The following is a 10250-nucleotide window of genomic DNA, read 5'->3' as shown; positions in this document are numbered from 1 at the left end:
GCTTATTAGGTTGTTGAGGCTGGCTTTGAACTTTCAGTCCTCCTGCCTCAGCACCGCCACACCTGGCTCCTTGGCCCATTTCTTGATTGGAGTATTTGTCTTTTTATTTTTGAGTTGCTCGTGTTTTCTGTGTATCCAGACATCTGATTTACAACTCTCTTATTAGATATCTGATTTGCAAATATTTTCTCTCCATCTGTGAATTGTATTTTCACTTTCTTCAGTGTCCTTTGATTCATAAAAGTTTTAAATTTTAACCAAGTAGGATGAGTTTTGTGTTGTTGCTTGTGCTTTGGGGTAATATCTAAGAAAGTGTTTCCTAAACCACAATCATGAAGATTTACTGTCATGTTTCTCTAAAAATTTCATAACATTAGTTTTGAGTCTTTGATTTATTTGAGTATTTTCCCCACTGTGGAACTCGGGATTGTACTCATAGCACTTTACCCCTGAGCTGCATCCCCAACTTCTTTGTTGTTTGAGACAAGGTGTTGCCAATTTGATGAGGCTCTCTCTAAATTGCTGAGGCTTGCCTTGAACTTGCTATCCTTCTACCTCTGTTGCCCTCGTCACTGGGATCACAGGTGTCCACCACAGTGCCCAGCTTGAGCTAAATTTTGCATATGGTGGGAAATATGGGTCCCATTTCATACTTTTACACACATACATCCAGTTGTCTAGACATGGTTCGGTGAAAAAAAAATTATTCTTTTCCATTGACTTTGTCACCCTGATTGAAAACCGGTTGGTCACAGATGCACAGGCTTATTTATGGCCTCTCAATTTTATTTTATTGATCTATAAATCCGTCCTTATGCCAGAACCACACAACCTTATTATTGTAGCTTTATAGTAAAATTTGAAGTTGGGATGTGCAAATCATCCAATTTGGTTTTTCTTTTTAAGTGTTTTCTAGGTATTCTAGACCCTTGAATTGCCTTATTTTCAGATCAGCTTGCCAATTTCTGCAAAGAAGCCAGTTAGGATATTGCTAAGGATGATATTGAATATGTAGAGCATGAGTTCTTGATAAAATGTTATTAAAATGAAATAATAGGGACAATAGTATATAAATCTCTTTTATTTTTTCAGACATTATTGACCCTTTCTTATTTGAGTAGTAAAATCTCAGGATTTGTAATCTAATAAGAGAGGAAAGGGAGCTAACCAGTCCTGTTACTCCCACTACCTACTGGTCCCCATGGTTGGGCCTTTTAGGTAAGTTTTGCCCACTGGATTCTCATGATCATCCTGTGAGAGGCAGTGTTATCGCCACCTTACCCCAAGGCTTCAAAGTTCAGAAAAGTGAGATGACATACTCAAATCGCCACAGCTAGCAAAAGAAGCCATATTTTCACCCATACCAAGGCTTTTCCGACATGCCCAAGGGCTGAAGAAACTTCTGTTACTTCTGACAAAAGCCAACATCCTAAAGGTACTTTAAGGATCCCCTTTTGCTGACCCATAGAATGATCTTCCTGGGAAAGAATATAAAAGAAACTTTTGAATCTTTTCAAGAGCACATTAGTGAAATGGTCCCCAGTTTTTACCTCCTAAAGAATATGTTGTATACTTGAGTCAATTTCATTGCATTCAAGAAGTCTTCAGAAAATTCAACCATGAATGTTGTATTTTACTTTGGCATTTGCAGCCTGCATTTGTAACCATCAATAGTTGTTTCCCAGAAGTATTTATGCACTCCTTGAAGTTAAAAAGGCTAATTACATGTCTTTAGGCTCCAGAAGAGAAATCTATGATAAGATGATCTAAATGGAAATAAATAATATTTTTTAAATGCTTCATTAATAAATGAGTTTGGAAACCTGTAGGTTAAACAAAAGCAATCAAGTTTCTTTGTTCTAAGACTTCTTCTTTAAGCAGAGATTCTCAAACATGTTAGATACTCATGAATGGGCCTTCTCATGGAACCAGAATATGAACACAAATGACTTTACATTTCACTAGTAATATTTACCCTGAATAAGGCTAATGTTCACCACTTCCTTCCCCCAGTCCTACCATCACCATCACCATCCAAATTTGTAAAGAGAAGCATACCACAAATACCCATTTTAAAAAGTACCTAAATATTTAGATGATTTCACTTCAAATGCCCCATATGTTGTTATATTATGAAGAGTGCTACATATTTTATATTACATAATAAATTCGACCTGAAAGCTAATGTTAAGAGAAGGTTCACCTCTTCACCCAAATGTGTGCAATTCCTTTTGTACTGAAAGTTATATCACACAGTTTTCACTTTTGCCTTGATTCCTAGGAATCTAATCTAAGTCACAGTCCGTAATATAGTACATACTGGACTATAAGGCATTTATATTCAGTCTTTTTAAAATTATATTCATAGTTCTGTTTTTGCTTTTCCTATAGTGTTCTGACTTTAGATTCTATCTCAAAATCTTATTTGTAGTTGGGGCAAAGGGTTATGATTAACAAATTAACAAGTAATTTATATCAAAACAAAATTACATTTATATCCATTTTTAATCACTTCACTGGATGAAAACTTTTGTACATACTCTTAAAACTTGTGAAGGCTGAGTTTGACATCCTGTGTATTCAACAAAGACTTGTATAGTCACGAAAAGTATTTGGAAAGGTCTTGGGAGGAGATGCAGATCTAAGGCATACCTCAGTCCAGCTCAAACTCAGTTACAATGACAGGCTGCACTTCTGTAGAGACCCACCATATGGACAAAGAAACTATTGGCCCAACAAAATAAAAGCAAAATCCAAACCAAAAAACAGCAATGGTCTTAAACGTATCTCCCAGTCAACAGTCACAGGGCATATCAAATCACAAGCATGACTTTAGTGGTGCTTCTGAGTCAGACAGGCAACTTTTAGAGTTAGTTTGTAGGATGAGTCACAGTTAATTCATTCAACAACGATTAATGTTCCTCTAGAACAAAACTAAAGATGCCACTAAGTGAGTAGATTGATTAATAAGTAAATTAACATGCTATATCCGAAAGCAGTGCATGTTCGGTCTTGTTCCTCAAAATGAGGGTTTGAACTAGACTTTTTAAAAAATTTCTGACTGGAGAGACTTCTGAATACATAAAAGCAACATTTGATCTTGATATGTTCAAAGTTGTCTTTAATGAGTGAAATATTTTTTCAATCCTAATGCCAGGATGTAGAGCCACTTTGGGGGCATCAATGTTTTATGTAGAGAACAGAATGTTTTTTTAAGAAAACACATTCATATTAAGGAAGAATAAAAATTCATAGAAGATAAAATGCCCGAAAAGGCACAATTATTTTTTTCTTTTGAGACAGAGTCCTCAGGCTGGTCTCTAATTCCTGGGCTCAAGTGATCCTCCTGCCTCAGTCTGCAGGGACTACAGATGTGCATTACCAGACCAGGCAACACAATTTTTAAAGTTCCTGTGCTGACCAATGCTTGCCTTTATCCGCCCCACCACGGTTAAGTTCCTTAGAACTCATGGAAGCATTTTTAAAATAAACGGAGCTGTATCATGCCTTAGAATCCACAATTTCTTACCCAAATCTGACCAAAACCTGTGTTCTATCCTTCAACCCTTGGACCAAGGAGTAAAGAGCCCTGAAGACTGGCTGAACCAAACAGAGATGTCTGGTTCCCAAAGATTGGTCAGGTCCAGGAGTATCCAGTTAGGACTTGTGACACAGAAAATTAAAAAAAAACTAAACAATGTTAGGAGCAAAAGTTAGTGAGCATTAACAGTTTCTAGTCGTAGAGCAGGACTGAAAAGGTTTTTGTTGTAAGGGAACAAGATGGACCATGAGTGTGTGTGGTCTGCAGCGAGAAGAGAGGTGCCGCAGAGAGGATGAGAGGGGTCCAACACGCAGGCTCCATCACAAGTCCTGACTGCTGTTTAAACTGTCTTCGGTCCTAGGTCACATTTAGAACCACTGATGGGATAGGGGTTATTGTTTGGTTTATGCAGGGGCATGGGGCGAGCTTGGTTTTCCAAGCTGACTTTAGAGATTTCTCTCCATTCTTCAGTAGCTGTGGTCAGTGAGTCCATTGAATCCCTGCTGCACTCATTACATCCTTGCTGCACCCTCTCCTCACTGTAACTACAATGAAAATCCAGGAGCCTGCCGGTATAACTTACGGATGAGTCAAACCAGTAAAGCAAGGCAAAAACCCCAGAAACTATTTTTTTTTAAATATAGCCTTTTCTTACTGTATCAAAAGTTAGATAGGTGCAGGCACCGACTTCCTCACAAGACCCCTAAAGCTGAAGAAATAAAACTGAGAATCAATAAGTGGGATACCATCAAATTAAAAAGTTCTGCACAGCAAAGGAAATGATTGAGAAGTGAAGAATAGGGAAACATCCTTGCCCAGCAATTCCTCTGACTGAAAATTTATATCCAGAATATATAAAGAATTCAAAAACCTTAACACTAAAAAAAGAGCAAAAGAACTAAACAAACTTCTCAAAAGAAGAAACACAAATGGCCAACAAATATATGAAAAAATGATCAATATCTTTCACAATTAGGGAAATGCAAATGAAAACTAGACTAAGATTTCATCTCACTCCAGTCAGAATGGCAATGATCAGAATATGAACAATAATAAATTCTGGAGAGGTTGTGGGGGGAAAGGTATATTTTTACATTGTTGGTGGGACTACAGACTAGTACAACCACCCTGGAAAGCAGTATGGAGATTCATCAGAAACCTAGGGATGGTACCATCATATGACCCAGCTATCCTACTCCTTGGTACTTTCTCTAAGATTTAAAGTCAGCAAACTACAGTAATACATCTCCCTCAATATTTATAGAAGCACAATTCACAATAGCTAAATTATAGAATCAACCCAGATGCCTGTAAATAGATGAATAGATTAAAAAATTGTGGTTTATATGCACAATGAAGTTTTTACTCAGCCATAAAGAAGAATAAAATAATGGCATTTGCTGGTAAATGAATGGAAATGGAGAAAATCATGCTAAGTGAAATAAGTCAGACTCAGAAAATCAAGGGTTGAATGTTTTCTGTCACACGTGGAAGCTAGTGCAAAATAAGGGAAATAAGGCAGTGGGGGAGGGGATAGGATATTATAAAGACCTAGGGACATCAGTGGAGTACATGTAGGAGAATGAAAGGGAGGGAGGGAAGGAGGGAAAGGTAAAGAAGTATAAAAGAACTATGGAATGAATCTAACAAAACCAGGTTAGGTACATACATAAATGTACCACAGGAAATTTCATCTTTATGTATATTTAGAAAGTACCCATTAAAAATGGGTAAGGAAGATCAGCAGTATAGAGAAAAGAAAAAAGAGAGGAGGGGAGGAAAATGGGGGAATGGGGGTTGAAATCAAATTCCTTTTCCTTGAAATTTTGTCCAAAGGAGCCCAAATACTATATATAATTATAATGCTCTAATAAAATGTGTCTATGCTCTAAAACTGTTACAAAATTTTGTCATGAATATATTTTAACATACAAATAATGAAGTTGGAAAACTATTTTCCCTGTGAACAACAGATAAGAAGTAATATCTAAACAATGCAAGACACCTTTACCAACTGATGAGAAAAACACCTGAATAGGAAAATTAACAAAGAATATGAATAGTAAGTTATAGAATGGGCAAATCCAAATGGTAATTCTATGAAAACAACACAAACCATTTTTTTAATATTTATCTTTTAGTTGTAGTTAGACACTATACCTTTATTTTATTTTATTTTATTTTTATGTGATTTGAGGATCAAACCTAGGGCCTGGCACATGCTAGGTGAGTGCTCTGCTGCTGACCCACAAGCCCAGCCCCAACATAAACCTTTTAAAAACTCAGAAAGTGCTGAAGTGAGATGGTCTAGAGGTATGGTTCAGTGAAAGAGTGTTTATCTAGCATGCATGAGGCCCTGGGTTCAATCCCCAGGACAATCAAAAAAATTAAAAATAAATTTTAAAGTAATACTGACATAACACATTCATTCATTTGACAAAACTTATTTTTTAAAAGTTAATGTTTGACTTCCGGCATGTGTTCGCCTTCTATTGCGCTCTCCTGTTAATGGCGGGCGGCGGCTGCTGAGCGGGACGCTGATAACCGCTGCCCGCACGGGAAAGTCTCCCCTGACTCCCGCTTTCTGCTCCCCGCCATTTCCGGAGCTCGCCAGCATGTCTGTGGTTCCACCCAATCGTTCGCAGACGGGCTGGCCCCGGGGGGTCACCTAGTTTGGCAACAAGTACATCCAGCAGACCAAGCCCCTCACCTTGGAGCGCACCATCAACCTGTACCCTCTTACCAATTATACTTTTGGTACAAAAGAACCCCTCTATGAGAAGGACAGCTCTGTTGCAGCCAGATTTCAGCGCATGAGGGAAGAATTTGATAAAATTGGAATGAGAAGGACTGTAGAAGGGGTTCTGATTGTACATGAGCACCGGCTACCCCATGTATTACTGCTACAGCTGGGAACAACTTTCTTGAAATTACCTGGTGGTGAACTTAACCCAGGAGAAGATGAAGTTGAAGGACTAAAACGCTTAATGACAGAGATACTGGGTCGTCAAGATGGGGTCCTGCAAGACTGGGTCATTGATGACTGCATTGGTAACTGGTGGAGACCAAATTTTGAACCTCCTCAGTATCCATATATTCCTGCACACATTACAAAACCTAAGGAACATAAGAAGTTGTTTCTGGTTCAACTTCAAGAGAAAGCATTGTTTGCAGTCCCTGAAAATTACAAGCTGGTAGCTGCACCACTGTTTGAATTGTATGACAATGCACCAGGATATGGACCCATCATTTCTAGTCTCCCTCAGCTGTTGAGCAGGTTCAATTTTATATACAACTGAATACCTGCAGCAGAGGAGAAGTAAAAGAAGCCGTCTCTGTGAGCACAGCTATACACAGTGTAGAAGAATAAGCGTCTTAGTAAAGTTTTTTTGGTTTTTATCCCTTTCCCAATCCCTAAATTGCCGCCTACTTTCTATTGTTTGAATAGTAAAGTTAATATGAGGAACTAGAGAGTGGTGTAAACAAATGTGATAATGTTTATTTACTTTTGGTTCTACTCATATTTTTTTGTACAACATTAAAGAAAGCAAACTTCTTTCTATTTGTATTCTTTTTTTAATTTCTCATTAAACTTTGAAAAGCTCAAAAGTTGAGGATTGTTCTTTCCCTCCTTTAGGCTGGTGAATGTTAAAACAGTGGCAGTTTAGGTTAGTTGAGTTTGTGGGACCCTTGCTTCAGTACCATTTTGGGGCACATAATCCAAACCCATTACTGATATTTGTGATGAGGATCTTTCATTACTTTTGGGAGCTAATTTGTCTGATTGAGTCCAAGGTGCAATTCCTGTACCACACTCTTGTGAATTCTCTTGCTGAGGACTCCCGGGATATTAACTTACCAGTATGTTTTACAGCCATCTAGGCCTTAGTAACAACAGATATTAAACATATGGGAAATCATTAAAATATGCTGGGTTAGCAAAGTCATGGGAATTGGTACAAAAAAGAGACCCTTCTAGATAGAGCTCATGTAGTGTTGTTTTTTTATACAGTGGGGTTATTAATTATTTGTGGTATTATGAAATTGCTTTTTAATTATCCTTAGAGCCATGGTAATACTATTAGGTTATAAAGTCTCAGCTTGCAGAGTTATCTCAACTAACTTGAGTTTATATCCATAGAGACGGAAACCTTGTTTTAGCAAGGGACAAAAGCCTTTAAAATTTTTTTTGGAATAATCAAAATCAACTGAACTCTGGGTGCAGGGTAGAAGACAGATTTTGTCAGCATAAGAGAAAAGTACCAAATTTTTTAAAACTTATATGAACACCATCCAGTTAGGTTCAATGGGACTCTGCTGGTTGCACCATTACTTTATGGTCAAAAGTATATTGTTTATGTGTCATTATAGACTTGTTGACTATAGGATTAATGTGAAAGAAATCTTGCAAGGTATAGCTTGCAAGTTTGGTAAGTTTTTGATAGGTAGAGATGAACTTTTGATTAGTTCATATATTTTTATGGTACTGATCACAGGGTTGGTATTCTGAATATGGAGTGGTCAAAGATACGTCATGCTCTTCCCTATTCAGACCTGATCGGGCCAAGAGTGGCTGAAGAATTGTAAACATTCACATTTATTTAGTTGGAGTCATGTCAGATCTTCACACGGTTGTGAAGTAGTGACTGTACCTGTGCTCATTCTTTGTAATAGGTGAGTACCAATCTTCCTGACCAAAAGTGAAGAGTTTTGTCCTTTGAAAAAGTCACTAGTCCTTTGAATAGTCCTCTTCCCTCAAGGGCTAACAGTCTTGTCCCTCTGATTTACATTAGCATATTTCTAATGTTTAGTTTTACTGGTTAGAGTCTTTAGTTGATCCTTCAGGTTGGGGAATATAGAGATGCAGATGGGTTGATCCAGTTCACTTCCCATGACTGCTTTGGCATCTAAGTGAAAAGATAACATTTCAGATGTGAGCTCTTGCAATTCTGGGAGGGTGGTGATTTAAACATGCTGTCTAAAGAGTGTTTGAGTTGAAGTCATCTGATTCAAGGCCAGTTATTGCCCTTTGTAACTCACACTTTGACCTAGAAAATCTTGGTCACTTGTACAAGTTCTACAGTCAGTCATCTATATACCAGAACCTAGTGAGCAAAACCTTTAAGTTGGCTGGGTTACTGATCTTGGGATGTAAGAGATCTGGTTTTGAATGTAAAATTCATATTGCACAAACACCAACTAAAACTTGGATCCCAATATTCTAAGTTTCATAGTGGATATAGAACCTGAGGGTTAAAATTTGGTTTGTTTCTTTTAAGCCTTAAAAGAGAATGTGGGCACTGATTAATGTTAAAATTGTCTAATTCATAATTTCTTACCATACTCCTTCAGGGACTGTTTTAAAATTTGCATTCCAATGATCTTCATGCTAAATATTGGATAGTTTTTAACCCTTGATTAACAGGCATATTTTCAGTACTTACTGTGTCCCAGGTTGTCTACAAATGAAAGCCCACTTTTGCAATTTATAACCAGGATTTATGCTATCTTATTTTCCATGAGTAATCCAAGTAGTACATATTCTGTTTAAAACAGTATACTAAGTGGCACTACAAAATGTTTATAAAAATGTAGGGGAAGGAACTTTTTAGATCAGTTTTAGTTCTTGTTTGAAGTCATATTCAGTATTGACATCCCTTTAGAGGAAAATGAGATTTTTAATGCTATTTTAAGCATTTTAATTTTTTTCCTCCTTTTTTAAAAAAGTAGGCAATACTTAAAATGGCATAGTTCTGTACATAATTTGTACTGTAACATTTCAAAGTTTTTGAATAACCAGCATTCAATTATTTTTGGAATTTAAAGGTCCCATTAAATTAGCATTAATTGTATTTGGATAAAATGTAATAACGAAATAGTAGGTCTGTTTTCTTACAAAAGAGGTGGAGGACGACCTTCACATTCATCAGGCCAGCAACTGTCAGCTTACAGTTTCCTTTCTTAGATAATCTGACACTTAGGTCCTCAGCTATTACTACTTGCTCAGTCACCTGAGATGAAATGCTTGGAGTTGCTTTTCCATATTTTAGTTCCTCAAATGTAATGTTTTTACTATTATGTTTGGAACAATGTGTGCTGATCGCTAAGGCTGTTGCAGAGAATTTGCAGCTTTAGATGTTGCCTTGCCAAAGAAGGCTTAGTGGGTTTTCTCTGTAATACAAGTCAGCTTCTGTAATATAAGACTTGATGTTCTCATACTTATTCCACTTGTTTTTACATCACTTATTGTATGGGTTAAACTCATTTCAAGGGATTTGCTTTTGTTATTTAAATGTGTAATGAGAGCCTAGGATTCCCAATGAATCTGGAGGCTGAAGCAGGAGGACTGAAAGTTCAAGGCCAACCTCAGCAATTTAGCAAGACCCTGTTGCAAAATATAAAATTTAAAAGGCTGGAGATATAGCTCAGTGGTAAAACACCCCTGGATTCAATCCTCAGTACCTGCTTCACCCCAAGAAAATAAACGTAATATGAGAAATAATAAATAATACTGTTATTTGACTTGAGCAATGCTTCACCCGCTCCCCGATTTTTCTGTGCTGGGGATCTAACCCAGGGCCTTGCCCATGCTTAGCAAGTGCTCTATCACTGAGCTACATCCTGGCCCTAAATTTCTATTGTTCTTTTGTTTTGCCATGTTGGGGATTGAACCCAGGACCAATTAGTCTACCACTGAGCTATGTTACCA

The 10250-nt window shown here is 37.3% G+C and overlaps 1 pseudogene; it reads left to right on the top strand.

Annotated features, from left to right (window-relative positions):
• The first annotated feature begins 6081 nt into the window (after positions 1-6081).
• LOC114079083 (cleavage and polyadenylation specificity factor subunit 5 pseudogene) lies at positions 6082-6977 on the top strand (annotated as a pseudogene).
• Positions 6978-10250: the final 3273 nt, after the last annotated feature.

Source organism: Marmota flaviventris, chromosome 2, assembly GCF_047511675.1.
Source record: "Marmota flaviventris isolate mMarFla1 chromosome 2, mMarFla1.hap1, whole genome shotgun sequence".
NCBI lineage: Eukaryota > Metazoa > Chordata > Mammalia > Rodentia > Sciuridae > Marmota > Marmota flaviventris.
The sequence above is the reverse complement of the archived record's forward strand: the minus strand, read 5'-3'. Positions and strand labels throughout refer to the sequence as shown.